We start from the raw sequence: 15,233 nt of genomic DNA, 5'->3' as shown, positions 1-15,233 counted from the left end.
TTCTAGACCTCTCTTTCCACCTGCAGGGAAATTAATCAAAACAGTGGTTGCATTCTAGTCAAAGCTTTCCCCTTTTACGGTTACCAGTGAGCTCCAGTCAAGCCAAGAATCTGGCTTGCACAGCCGGAGCGGCCTGCCCGTGGTCGCGGCACTCAGTGCCTGCCGACCGACCGCTGGGTTGCTTGCTTCACCTGCCTGGCACTCCCGCATCCTGACGGGGCCCTCCACCGGGCCAGTGTGGTCGCTCGGGGTCCAGTTTCCGCTTCTCTTCCTAGCACCTGCCAGGACCGCAGAAGGAAGACAGTGATCCCAAGTGACAGGGTGCAAAGGTCACATCACTTCCGGGTCAGGCACCTAGCTATAGGGCTGGCCACATTTGCATAGCACACGTTCGGTGCCGGGCACACTTATTTCACCCACAGTAGCTCGCTGCCATCACTGCGGGCAGAAAGAAGCTGGGTAGTGGGCCAGGGTCTCCTGACTAAGGTGGAGCTGGGGTGCGAACCAGACTGCCTGGCTCTGGGGCTGTGCGTGCATTGCCCCTCCAGGAAATTCGAACCAGACGGGAATTTACAGATTAACTGGCCTTCCCCATCACCTACCTAGGATCCCTTGCGGAGACCTGATCACTCTGGGGACCCAGTTCCGTGTTCTTCCATCATGTCCCCCCTGCTAGGTGGACACCAAGGAGGGGGGTGGCTGCCAGGCTTGGGCCTTCGATGTGATGTTCCAGGAGGTGTGAAAAGGGTTCATGCCCTGGTGCTGTGAAGAGAAAGGAAAACACAGGTCTGACGGTAAGGCTTCCTGTGAGAAGCCCAGAGGATTGGCAGGGGCCCCTAACCCTCCTTATGTCTCTTTAAGTAGCCAGAGGATTTTTATCTCAAGAAGCCTCTCAGTGTGAAAGACCAACCAAATCCCGTTTTTACCTGTCCCAAGATGAGCAGAACCCATTGTTGGGAACCCAGATGATTAACTGCTGTGTCAACTTTAGGAGGCAGCGGGGATAAACTTCTAGGAAGCCAGGGGCGGGGGTGGGGGATGTTCCCGGGGCTCCCTGTGAGCTTCTACTTTCTCTCCCACTCCTTAGAAGAACTCCAGTGTAGGACACCTCTCCTAGGAGCCCTTCCCTAGCAGCATCAGGTCAGACAGCCCCATTTCGAGGGACCGTATGACCTGCAGACACTGTAGCATGAGTGCCATGAGAGAAAAAGGAAAAGTACGGGGCCTCTGCTGACTGGGAAATGGGCCCCAGCCAGGCAGGGATAAGAGAGGAATGGGCGTCAGCATATAACCCAGGACACGTGTGGGTCGCCAGACTACAAATGCCGTGGGACCGGAAAAGGAGTCTTTTGCATCTGAAAGAGTAAAGACTTCTTGGAAGACGTGGAGCCCCAGCTAGGCTGAGAAAACAGGGGATCTGAATAGAACCAAAGAAGTGGGGGGTGGAATAGGATCAAGCCCAGAAGGGAAGAGGTGTGGGCAGAGGGTCTCACTATTTCCATCAGCAATCTGGATGCTTGCTTCGTTCATTCAGCACGCCAGAGGCATTTTTGGAACCCCGCCCAGGTGTCAGTCAGAGCTGATAAGACAAGATTCTGACAGGAGAGCCGGCTAGGGCCTAGCAAGATGGCCTTACCGAGGATGAAAGCAGAGTCCTATTTTTTTTTTTTTTTAAGATTTTATTTATTTATTTGAGAGAGAGAATGAGAGACAGAGAGCATGAGAGGGAGGAGGGTCAGAGGGAGAAGCAGACTCCCCGCCGAGCAGGGAGCCCGATGCGGGACTCGATCCCGGGACTCCAGGATCATGACCTGAGCTGAAGGCAGTCGCTTAACCAACTGAGCCACCCAGGCGCCCCAGAGTCCTATTTTTATAGCCAAAAACAAAGCAAACAAATGTGGGGTGGGAGCACTTTACAACAGGAAGCGCTAGGAAGGTTTATACCTTATATTTTATGTATTTTCTAATTTTTTTTTTTACAATAAGCATATATTATTTTTACAACCAGAAGAAAATAAAAGTATAAAACAATTTAGGGGGTTTAGCTGACACAAAGTTCAACACACTAGCCCCCCCCAAAAGCCAGCGTGATCTTGGACAACATCAGGAGCGTGGCGTCAACAACCCTGCACCCTGGGCGCGTCCCCGGTCAGTGGGTCTGAGGCCCCGCCCTGTCTCGTGCTGTCTGTGCGGGCTTGCGCAAGTGACCCAACCTCCCAGTTTCCTCATCTATAAATGAGGTGGGTTCCTGAGTTCAAAAGTCCCTTTCTGATATAAAGACTTTATGTCTCTAGGCCCCCATCTTGATAAAAGCTTTGAAGAAACTCACTGACACCTTGGAGTGGAGATGAGGAGACGCCGGAGGCCGAGAGGTTGCTCAGTGGTGGAAAAGACCAACTACCATGGTGGCTGGCTTGAAGCAGAGGGAAAGGCTTACCCCGGGTGGTTCCAGCTGTAGAGCCTGGGCCGAGAGGTGAGGATTAGACGGGGCGGGGAGGGGGGAAGGGGACAGCCCCCACTGCAGGGAGTAGAAGCCTTCCAAGCCCCGGCATGGCTTCCCCAGGGGGCGGCTGCATGGGGGAGGTGGGAGGGGAGGGGAGGGGAGGGTAGCCCCCCCCACCCCGGGCACTGTCACTGGAGTGCTGGGGCTCAGAAGCCATTCGTTAGCGATTTCTAACAGGACTCTGTCATGGGACTGAAGGCTGGACAAAACAATCTTCAAGACTCTTTCTACCCTCAAATTCTAAAAGGCCAGGCCAAAGTACAGTGGTCATGACTTCCCGGCCTGTTTACCATTCCCAAGAAGGCAGAGCCAGGGTGAAATGCTAGTGAACAGAACGGAATGGGAAAGACAACACTGGAAAGAAGCAGCTGGGGGGGCTGTCTCGTACGCTGGGCTTGAGGTGACGGAGACCTGGACTGACTGGGGGACGCAGACCCCTTCTCACTGCCTCTGGTCCTGGCCCGTCCCCTAGGGCCACCCAGAACCAGGCCCCTCCCTCAGGAGATGGCAGCCACCTGACCCAGGGTGTCCCACCCTCTTCGTGTCCAAGACCAACGTGCCCTCCTCCATTCCTCATGCCAGCCCCCTTCCCGAGTTTCTAGAGTCTGTTTTGACATTGCACCCCCCATCACCCAGCCTCGCACCTCCTCGCACCTGGTATTTTAGTTCCTGTAGCCAATCAGTCAACTCCTCTCGAGGCTCCCTCTGAGATTGCCCCTCTTGCCGGGCAGCTCTCCGCCCGGGTGGCAGGCTCGCCGGCCCGTGGGGCTCAGGCCGTGCGCCGCTGCGGGGCCAGCGCTGGAGGGGCGGTCGTCGGATACGCGGATTCTGGTACCGGGCCAGGGCGGTGCATTGAGAGTTAGATCTTCCAAGTTCTGTTTCCTGAATGTAAGAGCTGGGTATCAAGTGACTGATTTCCTCTGTTCCTCCCTATTATCTCTACATAAACTGGGTGAGAACTTCCGCCCTGATCAATCTTTCAGAGTAGAGTGCAACACAAATCAGGTGTCTCACAAGGCGCTCGGAGGAGAGGGGCGGGCAGCCAGCTACCCTGTGTAACCTGCCTCGATCGCAACCGGGGGCACCACCAGCCCTTAGACTGCTCCTCCGACTTCAGGCTCAAGGGGCTGCCACCCCCACCCCCACGGAGAAGGAACCCGGGCAAGTGAGTGCCACAGGGTGGGCCGCTCTATGTCCGGCTGCCAGGCCACACCGCCCATTGGCATCAACAGTAGCCATCTCCTTCCAGAGAGCAGAAGGACCCAGAGAGGCCCTTGGGACACTGGTGTCACTCACTGCTAACCCCAGAACTCCTGGAGCAAGCGTTTGCCTCAGGAGGACACGTCAGCAGTCCTACAATAGCAGCTAATCACCGCTTCCATTCGCTGAGCTCCTACTACGTGCCAGGCAGCATCCAGCTTCGCTTCCCTCTGACGTCATCACTAATCCCCACAACGACCCCAGGAGGTAGCTATTACTGTTCTATTTTTAGACAAAGAAATTGAGGCTCAGGGAGATTAAATATCTTGCTCAAGGTCACATGGATAGCAAGCCATGAGGCCAGGCTCCAGCCTGAGGTTTGCTGGACTCTCAAGTTGGGGTTCTTTGTTGTCTCTCCGATTCTCAATGATTATGAAATGGGAGATCTTTTCCTTTCAGTTCTTTACTTGTTCTCTGGACCCTGAGCACCTACTGTGTCAAGCAAGCACTGTGCTGACGGATTGGCTTTGCAAAGATGAATAAGGCATGGGGCCCGGGCTCCAGAGGTCACCTTCCTCTGGGGGAAACAGAGGTGGCCCGGTCCTGCAGGGGGTGGGACAGGTGCACGAGCGGGTGAGCACTGAGGACAGCAGGAAAGGGGCCAGGCTGCCCCAGGGCCCCACCCTCAAGCAGAGATCTCTGAAGCTCCCCAGTGTCACCCACGTCAGTAGGGTTGAGAAAAGGAAAGGAGGGAGAAAACTCAACACGGTTGAGCACCCACCTCCCATCCGTCTGGTGTACTATGCACCAGCCCCAAGGTCGGCGCTGTTGCTGTCTGTCCAGATGAGGAAAGCGAAGCCTAAAGAGGTCACGTGCTGTCAAGGTCACCACAGCCACCTGGCACCTGGCTGGAACCCCCAGCCTCTCACTGTCGAGCATCTCACTGTCTTCCCAGAAAGTATGTGGAAATAGAAAAAGAGGGAGTTCTAAGCCTGGCTGCAGGGAAAAAGCCAAAGTCCTCTGCAGAGACCACGGGGGTCCAGAGTGTGAGAACCTAGCCCCCACCACGGAAATGCCAGGTGTCTTGTTCCTGTTAAAGTCACAGCCACGGCCATCTTGCAAATATGCCAAACCCGGAGAAAGGGCCGGAGGGGAGACCCTTAGGGGAGTGAGAGCGGGTCAGGGCGTTCCAAACCCACAGGAGCTCCGAAGTGAACTCCCAACATCCACCCCCACGTGTACCCTGACCTCCTCCCTACAGTCCCAGTTTTCCAAGGTAGTGCTCTTGGCGGGGAAGACACTCATACTGTCCTCACCACCTCGGCTTGTCCTGTCCAGCTGGCTCCTGCCCAGCCCCCTCCCGGCCTCCCCGCCTCTGGTGGGGGGGGGCGGGACTCCAGGTAACAGGCCTGGGCACTGCCTCCTCCCCGGCCCAGGGTGAGTTGCTGAAGGACACCAGGAGAACTGGTAGGACTTGTGTCCCTTCTGCCAGAGGCACAAACAAACCTACCAGTGGTAGTTACAGGGCAAAGGAGCGGACTGCCTGAGACTCAGGAGGAGGACCGCAGGCTCGCTGCCAGCCACCCCTGCCACGAGGTCCTTGCTCAGAAGCAAGAGGGCCCTTGGAGAGTGGGGCTCTCTCCATTCCTGCCACGAGAGACCTAATACTTCCTCCTCCACAAGACGATTCTCTTCTAATACTAACACTCCCAAGCATTCTCTTCCAGCATTTTCCCAGGGGTTCTGAGAGGCTCACGTCAGGGTTTTCTGAAGCATTATGCAGGAGCCTCCAGGGGTCCACCTCACACCAACCCCCCAGAGGCTGGTGTAAGGGAAGGAGGCGGTAAGGAACTGGAGATCAGGGCAGAAGGGATGGGAGCCATCCTTACCGGCCTCAGTGCCTAGGTGGGGAGGAATGGCGTTCCCTAAGGAGGCCAGAGTGCTTGTGGGGGTGACCACAGGAGGAGGAGCCCTTCACAGGTTTACTTTGTTTGGGGGGAACTTGTTACAGAAAAAGTAGAGGAAAAAAAGCAAAGCATCCATGGTCTGGTTGGGAGAGTGGGGGAAATAAGTATGTACCCAAATTCAAAATGGTGCATTGAAATGCGATGTAAATGAGTTTTTAGCAGATACAATTTCAGTCTCAATATAAAGAGTTCTTACATTATCAGTAAAAAAAAAGAAAATACACACCACTGAAAGCTGTAAATAGTATGGATGGGCTATTCATGAACAAGCTTCAAATGATAAAAATCATATGAAAAAATTCAGCTTCATTCAAAATTGACGAAATAAAAATTAAAATCGGATCTAGAAGTCTATCATAAAACTGGTCATAATAATGAAAAAATAGGAACAATCTAAATATTTAACTCTAGAGTACCATTAAGAATTATAATGAAATACTACGTATCCAATAAATATGATGTTATAAAAATATTTACTAACAGGAAAATGTTTGCAATATAGTAAGTTTAAAGAGCAGATTCCAAAAGTGTTATGGGTAGGCCCATTTTACATTTTGGTAATCACAAGTCCACACGTACATCATAAAAATTACAGAAGACTAAACACAGCGTTTATAGTACTGAGTTATTACTCAATGGTGGAATTATGGTTTTATTGTCTTGTTTGTTTGTCTATATTTTGTACTTTACCTACAATGATCCCATTTTGATTTTGCAATGAAAACTTTTGGGGGACTTCGAAAGAGTGTTTGGCAGAGGAAATGTACGAAGAAGGCTGATGTCGGAGGTCACCCAGGGTGCAGAACTAGGGGTCAGAAAAGAGATCCAGGAATCACAACTGTGCTCTTACTCTGAAATCTCTAGGGGACCCATGCTTGTAGAGAAAGCCCAGAGGATTTGCAGTCAGAGGATGAGTGAATCTTGGTCTACCAGTTGACCCTGAGGAAGACACCGTATCTTTCTGAAACTCAATGTCTGTAAAGTGGAAGTAACAGTAACAGAGGATTATTGTGAGGATTAAATAAGATAATTATTTGCTTTGTGAGGTATAAATCCCTAAACAAATGTGATGTGTTTTCATTAATAACATTCATCTCTGGCTCAACCTTAGCAGGAAAGCAGGCCAAGTGCAAACTGGTCAAGTTCGCGCTGGCTGCTGAGAATGCTGGATACGCTGGAGGTGAGGGGCAGTTTTCCCATGTGGCTCAGGCAAACTGATGTCCTGGTCATAGAATATAAAAAGCAAAAGAAAGTAAACTTACTCTGAGCTCAGAGGAAGGTGCTTGGAGACCTTCTGACTGACCTCTAAGGAAAGAATACCTAGCCTGTGATGAGAAATCCCTGGTTAGTCGTGTGCTGGGCACCAGGAAAGAAGAGAAATGGCCCAAAGCACCGATGTCTGTGACTCCCTTTACCTACACTTGTTTACTGATGTTTTGGCAAGACGCTTGGGGGCTGAGTTGGGTGGACCAAGGATGCCACAGCTTGTCATCTTAAGGAGACTGGGAGAGGCTGGGTGGTTGTTCTGGTTAGATGGGTCCGCACCCTGCACGGGACAAGGGAAGTCACGGCTTCTGGGTGGAGGTGGTAGGCACGCTCATGAATCATAAACCCCTCTCATTCATAACTGGTTAGCTGGTTCTGACAGGGCCACGCACAGTTTTTACACAGTATGGTGCCAAGCTACACCCTCCAAGAGCACCACTTTCTTCATCCCACTAGATGAAAGGGATTTATTGACCAGATGACAAGCTTTCTGGGTACCGACCATGTTTGGAGACTCCATTTTGACCACACCACTCCAAAGGCCTTCAGATGAGGAGCATGATCTTCACTCTCCTTTTCCTTCTTTTTTGCTCCTTCTAGGATGCCCCTCCTGCCTTTCCTTCTGTTTACCTCTTTTTCTTCTTCGGAGTTGGTTTCATTGCTCTTCCTCTCCTTGTTCCTCAGGTTTCCTTCTCCTTCTCGTGACCACCTTCTGTGGTTCTGGATCCAGGCAGCATCTTCCTCTGCGCTCTTCATATCAGAGGCACCCACTACTCGGAGCCACTAGATGCTGGGGTGTCCTGAGCTAGAGCCCACCTGTCCGCAATGTGAGGCTGCCCCTCCTGCGGGGGTTGCTGAAGCTTTGGGTTCATGAGCTTCTTTACTCCTTGCTTCACCTAATCCCCTCCTCAATTATCCAACAAGCCTTTTCAGATCTTTCTGTAACTAAGTTTTCCTCCTAATCCTCCTGCCAACCCTGCTCCCCTGCCCCCCAGCCCCCTCTCTCTTCTGCGGGGGCCTCTGATCTATCTGTACCTTGCTGGTGCTGACATGTCCTAGACTGAAAGCCTGGTCCAGGTGTGGTTTCGCCTCCTTGTCGGTGGGGGGGAAGAGGCAAGGACAGCTGTGTGCTCCTGTAGGCTGCTCCCCCTCCACTCTAGGCTTTTCTAGGCTCTTCTGTTTATCCCCACGATCTAGCCGAGAGCCAGCATGGGAGTGTTTTCTGTCTTTTTTATTCCTTAGAACCTCACCCCACTGTATTTTTTCCCATCAAAATCTCATTGCGAAATCTCCTACCCAAAGGGTTTCCCAATGCCTCCCAGTTTTGAATCAACCTGCTGTTTACAGCACACCCAGATCAGGAATAGAGATGTCAGGGGGCACCAGATCTGATACTACGCCCTGAAGACACTCGTGTGCCCGAATCAGTCATTGGACTGGTGGCACCTGGACAAACAAAACTATTTCCTCCTTATTTCCCAAGAAGGAAGAAACCAAGTAGGCTTCAAGCTGAGAATAAGGACTGGCCGTAAGACAAATACCAACCTGGCCATATTCCTCCCCTGGGGAGATGTCTGAGGAAGGGCTCTCACTGCAAGTCCAGCCTGAACCAGGGAAGCTCCTCTCTAAGCACCTGCAGAATTCTCTGCCCCTCAAAGTGCCCAGTCCCTCCCAGTGGGCCATTTCATAAGAATATGCATCCTAGTTCCCCACCTGTGACTAACGGGGTAGATTTTTGGTCCTAGAGATCCTGAGTCAGGAGCAGCCTCTACAACAAACACAGAGAAGTAGGTCAGTGTTTTTTTTTTTAAACAAGTGAAGCGGGTTGTGCCCTGCACACAAAGGTGACCCACCACCCACCTTGGTAACCTGACAGCTCTCTGTCACCAGCAAGAAGGGTCCACCTGTGGTCCTTCTTATTCTTCAGAAGAAGCTGAAGGATCAGTTTGGGGTTGAAAGGGCAACCTGGATATCTACATCATGTTCTAGCCAACAAAGACATTTCACCTTGAATTTTATTTTAAAAATCTATCCAAAGCCCCAATTCTTTTTTTTTTTTTAAGATTTATTTATTTATTTTAGAGAGAGAGAGCACGAGGGGAGGGGGAGGGGCAGAGGGAGAGGAAGGGAAGCAGACTCCCTGCTGAACGTGTAGCCTGACCCAGGGCTTGATCTCAAGACCCTGAGATCACGACTTGAGCCAAAACCAAGAGTCCAACACTCAACCGACTGAGCCACCCGGGTGCCCCTCAAAGCCCCAATTCTGCATCTAATTCCCAGAGAGCCAATCCCTTCATCTAAATGAACAGAATGCCATACGGACATCAAGCCAGCCTCTGGAGGCTCATGTCACCCTCTCTTTGAGGTGAATGCTGTGGACAGGAGCTAAATCTTTCTGCTCCTATAATTTGAGGAGAGAAAACACCATCTGATGCCACAGCAAGCTCCTATTCTTGGCACTTGGTGTCACTCTTGCTTCACCTTACTTCAGCTCAAAGCTTTCCATTGACTGGTGGCAATCACCACAGAGGGGCAGAACTCTCTCCTCCCTCTCCCTTCCCCCACGTACACACACACACACACGCATGCACAAATGTCCGGGCAGGAGCCCAGCTCTCCTGAGGAAGGGCAAGTGTACAGGCAGAGGATGACAGGAGTGCCACATGGTGAATGGTAGGAGGAAGGGCCTCATCTTCCCTGGGAAGGCTTGGGTGGAACCTAAGCTCCTGGAATTGTTGGTTGCTGACTTCGCCAGTGTTTTCTTAACACTCCAAATTGCTCAGAAGACAATCTAATAGCACAAACACGCTCGTACAAACACTAAGAGTCACTTGACATCAAATTGGCAAATTTTGGTGACAGAAACACAGAAATGACCCGTTGATAGCTGCAAGGCTTGCTGTCTCTCTCCTTTTCAAGACCTTGGCTACCAACCTTTGTCAATCCCCAGTGTAGGACACATTTTTTTTCTGCTAAGGACACCTTTTGGCAACCAAATAAATGCCATATTCCCTTTTAGTTAGTCTAGTTAATTAGCATAATTAAACTTCTCCTCTTGCATGTTCCACGGCCACTGTTCCACCTTCTCAATCTCTTTTAGCCTCTGCTATTTCCCTTTCCCCATTGCCAGGCTTCTCTCGATGAGGGTTTAAGGAGCTCCCACGGGACTCTGGGTTCACTCCAGAGTCTCCTTCTGCAACCCCCCGCCTTCCCCCCCACACACACATTGTCTCTAGAAGATTCCTTTGTCCTTGAGGCTTTCCCATGGATGGATAACCCTTAGGATCACTGTGGTTCCTCCTCCTCTGGGGCACACAGATCTAATATTCTTCTTATAAGAAATCTAACTCCTTTACCAGCCATGAGGGAAAGTGGTTCAGAGTGAAGGAGAGGCTTGAGAGTCCCTAGTGAAGAGCCACTACCCAAGAAGAGCCAGTCTGGAAAGGGCTGCCTGCCCAGGCCCTGGCCACACTCCTATCCGCAGCAGCTTGCAGCATTACTGGCCTAAGAAGCACAACAGTATCTAGCTTACAGGGTTTGCAGTTACTTTGCTGTTCCCTGATCCCAGGCTAACTGGCTGTTCTGAGCCAGAGTTCTCTGGGAAGGTGGGGCCTCACTGTGGCCTCCCAGCAGAGTTCTGACATCTCAACACACCAGGGAGTGGGGGTCACCATTTCCCTGCTGCCTCGTCTTTGAAAACACCTTGTGAGAGTGCATCCTGGGTTCCTAGGTTCCACCCAGATCATCCCACCTCGAGTCTACCTTTTAATAGTTCCTGGAACAGGGGCTAGAAGTATCTAGCCTGGCAGTCGCACCGGAGGTGACTGAAGGCCCTGTGATGAGGAGACACCGTGGCTGAACTACCATGTATCCTATTTCTGGAGGTAAGAGTGTTGATGCCAAGGTCAGGAATGAGCAGCTCCCACCAATAGTACCCTGTGGTGCTGGGTCCCAGCCCCTCCTGCTTTCTCTAGAGCGGCATCCCCAGGATAGCAGATGGAAGCCCTAGACTGTGGGGGTACGTGAAGTGATCCAAGGGCAGTAGCAAGTCAGGCTGTACTCTTCTGGAAGTAATTCAAAGTACTTTATGACCTTTATCTCATTGATCTTACTAACATCCGAGGAAAGAAAGAAGGAAGGAAAAGGGCAGAAGCCTTCTCATTTCATCAAAACAAAGTGAACAGGTGCCTAGGTGGCTCAGTCGGTGGAGCATCCGACTCTTGGTTTCAGCTCAGGTCATGATCTCAGGGTTGTGGGATCAAACCCCATGAACCCCAATAAAAAAAATTAATGACAAAAAGAAGTACATACAAACTTAAAAACTTGGACCCTGGCCCTATGGCCCTAGCAAATGAAACAGATAGCTGATTTGTGTGCGTGTGTGGTGGGGGTCCTCTACTCTGGCGGTCTCTGGTAATCTGACAGTTCCGACTGACTTCAAAAGGTGGCTGAATTGGATCCCCTCTATGCTGAAAAGCGTACCAAAGCACAAATACACCCCCCGCCCTGCCTTCCTCAAACTTTGTAAATAACAGAGACGCTCACTAGAGTAATTAGAACAAAAACTGTCAGCTAAGTGGTTTGAGAAGGTGTGGCTGGAGCATTCTATGTGTTTTCTCTAAAGCCAGACGTGTAGACCGTCCAAAATACAAGTTTAATGAGCTTATAAATTCGGAGTGACTCTTCATATCTTGTAGTGAGGTCTGGAGTTCAACTACTTCACCCTTGACATCAAAGAGGCTGCTATAGGGTGCTCATCCCTGAACATTTCCTCCAGACTCTGCTCCAAGGACTTCTTCCTCACAGTTTCACCATCTACCCACACAGGCAACTGACCCAAATGATTCAGTCCCCAGGGTTCTGTGGAGGGAGGTAACTCCTGGCATTCAACGATGCTTTGTGAGGTTTGATCTCCTGCCGTCCCTCCTTGGTCTGCCCCCGGCTACCCGAAATACCTCTTACACAGTGTGGAGATCCTTTAGGAACTTAGATGCTTCTTGTGAGAGATGGTACCCATCCTGGTTAACTCCTACAAATTCACAAGCTTCTCTAAGGCTCCAATTCAAAGCTTTTTAATTTCAGTAATCTTTGTTTGCTATAGTGCTTTCTAGCCTTTTCTACCTACAGTATTTCTAAACCTTAATTTAATTGAACTTGGATTGTGCGTAATGTGCCACAATGTGGAAAACGAATCATATAAACAGTGTCTTGCTGACAGGGTAGGTCTAACACAGGAATAACCCTGTCAGCACTGTTGGCCCACATAGGACTACAAATCCAAAACAACCGCAGGTGCTCCCACGGGGCACACGTGGGTGACATCACTGGGCTGGACCTAAGATGCTCACCCTTTCCAGCCAGTTTGTTTTTAGAACCAATATCTGGGATGCCACTTCAATATTTTACTCTATTTCTGATCAATACCAGCCCAGGGACTTAGATAAAATAAGCCTGAAGCTGAATACTTTGTCACCACTTTTTCCAAAGCCCCAGGACAGCATTGTTAATATCCAGGGCCGTGCGTGACCTTGTTATCCCACACCATGGAACGATCTATTAATTAAACAGACAGCCAACCTTATAACTAGGTCAACCTCATATATTCCAACTTAAGCCCTTGATTCCATTCCTTTCTCTCCAAAATTATTTAGAGGAAATTTCTCACCGACCAATAACGCAGAAGTGTTCTTATGCCCCGAGGTGGACTTTTCAGTCCACAGCTAACCCCGAATCCCCCACAACTTTTTTTTTTTAAGATTTTATTTATTTATTTGAGAGAGAGAGCACACGAGAGGGGGGAGGGTCAGAGGGAGAAGCAGACTCCCTGCCGAGCAGGGAGCCCGATGCGGGACTCCAACCAGGGACTCCAGGATCATGACCTGAGCCGAAGGCAGACGCTTAACGACTGAGCCACCCAGGCGCCCCTCCCCCACAACTTCTGACACCTACCCCAGTATGCGGAGCCTCCTCTGTGAGTTTTTATTTTTCAGCCTCTATCATCCTCATGGGTTTTCCTGTGGTTCGGAGGATATAGCCGAGACAAAAGGAAAGTCCCAATCCTGTGTGTGCTGGTTGAATGAGTAAAAACCTTAAGACAAGGGACTCTCTCGGAAAAATCATCATGACATCCTAAGAAGTCATGGTGCCAAAGTTCCTGACGCTACCCTGCCAGCCCCGAACCAGGTGCAGACACAGACCCGCCCTTCCCTGGGCTGATTTAGCTCCACCAGTTAGGCATCTACATCTGTGCTCTCTCCCCATTGAATCAGTGCCCAACTGGTTACCTCCCAGGGCTCCTCGAGGGCATCACCAAGTAGAAGTCCTTCCTAGGTGGGGGACAGCGCCATTCAGGAAGCCTAGCATCACCCCGATAGTGCCACCCAACCCCTCTGCCTTTGGTAGGTACATGGGGAGGACTCAGGAAAAAGGGGTGTCTTGCGATGTGGCAGCCCGGGTCAAAGTGAGTAACTGAGCCCAGGGGGCAGGGAGAGGGCCTGAACAGGGAAGGAGTCTTCTGAGACACGGCTGCACAGGTCTGAGCTAGAGGCCCTGCTAGAAACTGAATGATGAAACAGAAACACCTTCATAGTGGTGATTGAAATCCCAGATTAGCTTGGCTTTCTTTCTTTTCTGTTTTTTTTTGTTTGTTTGTTTGTTCGTTTGTTTTAATTTATGTCTGTATGAATTTTTTCCTCGGGGCACATGAAACTTGCATTTTTTTCTCTTCTTCAGTACTCCTCCAGGGGCAAGAGAAATGGGAAACACGGGGTTCTGATGCTATGACAGATTAGGTCACAAGTGGATAGCTCTTTCTCCCGACGTGCATCAAATCTAACTAATAATGTGTCAGTCTGACATTCATTGAGTGTTGTGAACCAGTAACTCCAGCAGCGAGGAGCCATGAAAGGCACAGTCTCTGCATTTAGGAGCTTTTGTGGGACTGATCAGGCCAGCGTGGCTATTCCTGGCTTCCGGCACATGCCCCTAAAAGAGTCTGTGCAAGGTCAGATTTTTCTAAGGGGAAGCCTCAGCCCTTCCTGACTTGCTGGGTAATCAGACCCTTTATTTTCACTTAAGACTCATCTTCCACTGGTAATAGCTTGTGATAGTTAGTCTCCAGGTTTTCTGTCCTCCCTCCTACTGAAAGGCACCAGAAGAGCTTGATGTTTAAATAAGTCCAAGCATGAATCTTTCTATAAAACGAGTAAGTCTTCCCAAATGCGTTTGCCTCAGCTGGGACTGACATAAATCATTTTTTCTAGAATTGGCCTCCATTGCATATTCCATATTCTTTTCATCTTTGATTTTTTTTAAATTAAAGAAGTCTGCCACCTAAACTGCAAAATGGTTGATAACGTGTTTCTCTCTTTCTGCATCAAAATCTTTAATGTCCTACAAATACAAGTAATTATTACCAACGCACCTGTATCATAGGCGAGAAAGGAATCGGAAGTATCCCCACCAGTGCAGGGAGCTCGGGGGATCGCAGCTCGGCTTCACTGCCTGGGTAAGCTCACTGCTAAGGGGATAACACCTGTCACTGCCCACAGGCCTCTCTGGTGACCATATTTTCAGAACCAAGAAGTGGCGGCCGTCTGAGGCATGACCTGGGAAAGGGCCAGTGTATCTTCTGTCTCCGAAACTGAGATTGTCCCAGAAAACTGATGCTACATGGCTGCCCACAGGACAGCTCTGAGAAGCCATTCTCCGCTGCATTCAGCCTAGGGCCCGCTCAGGGGTCTCTAAGTCATCCTGTCCCTCGGTTCTCATCCCAGCCCACTCTCCTTGGACACTCGGCGTTCATACCGTTGATTAAGGCAGACATTCAAACAGTTCTTCAAACTGCCCTATCCACAATGTTCATTTTCCTTTCTTCCCACCAAATAGGTCTCCCCACCCCCCTTTTTTTTAAAAAAGATTTTATTTGTTTACTTGACAGAAAGACAGCGAGAGAGGGAACACAAGCAAGGGGAGTGGGAGAGGGAGAAGCAGGCTTCCCGCTGAGCCGGGAGCCCGATGTGGGGCTCGATCCCAGGACCCCGGGACCACAGCCTGAGCTGAAGGCAGACAGTCTCCCTTTTTAAAAAGAGAGGGATCAGCAGTAAATGAACATAACTGGGTCTACTCGTTCCCGGGGCAGGAGGTGTTACAGCTCTCTATCAAACTGGCTCTTTCCAGATTAAAAAAAGTAATTATTCTGAAAGAAGGTTTTATGGTTAAAATTAAACCACAGCCCCAAAGCTACCAGAACCTGGACTCTGGACAAACGCCAAAGAGGACAGTTGTGCGCATCTCGC

General features: G+C 50.4%; 1 long non-coding RNA gene across 15 annotated transcripts in view; it reads right to left on the bottom strand.

Annotated features, from left to right (window-relative positions):
- Positions 1-15,233, bottom strand: part of LOC115943228 (uncharacterized) — a 38,411-nt gene that overhangs the window by 9,782 nt on the left and 13,396 nt on the right. For 6 of the 15 annotated variants that reach the window (XR_014138486.1, XR_014138481.1, XR_014138478.1 and 3 more), the window contains 6 exons: positions 8,650-8,704; positions 6,521-6,645; positions 3,158-3,385; positions 2,330-2,461; positions 603-762; positions 192-278 (listed from right to left, as the gene is read on the bottom strand). This is a non-coding gene — a long non-coding RNA (uncharacterized LOC115943228). Of the gene's footprint in view, positions 1-191; positions 279-602; positions 763-2,329; positions 2,462-3,157; positions 3,386-4,484; positions 4,647-6,520; positions 6,646-8,649; positions 8,705-15,233 lie in introns of all 15 variants that reach the window. The other 9 variants (XR_014138482.1, XR_014138474.1, XR_014138476.1 and 6 more) reach the window with 8 other exon arrangements.

Source organism: Leptonychotes weddellii, chromosome 11 (genome assembly GCF_054177405.1).
Source record: "Leptonychotes weddellii isolate Sample4059 chromosome 11, ASM5417740v2, whole genome shotgun sequence".
NCBI lineage: Eukaryota > Metazoa > Chordata > Mammalia > Carnivora > Phocidae > Leptonychotes > Leptonychotes weddellii.
Note: the sequence above shows the minus strand (reverse complement) of the source record. Positions and strands in the feature narration are given on the sequence as shown.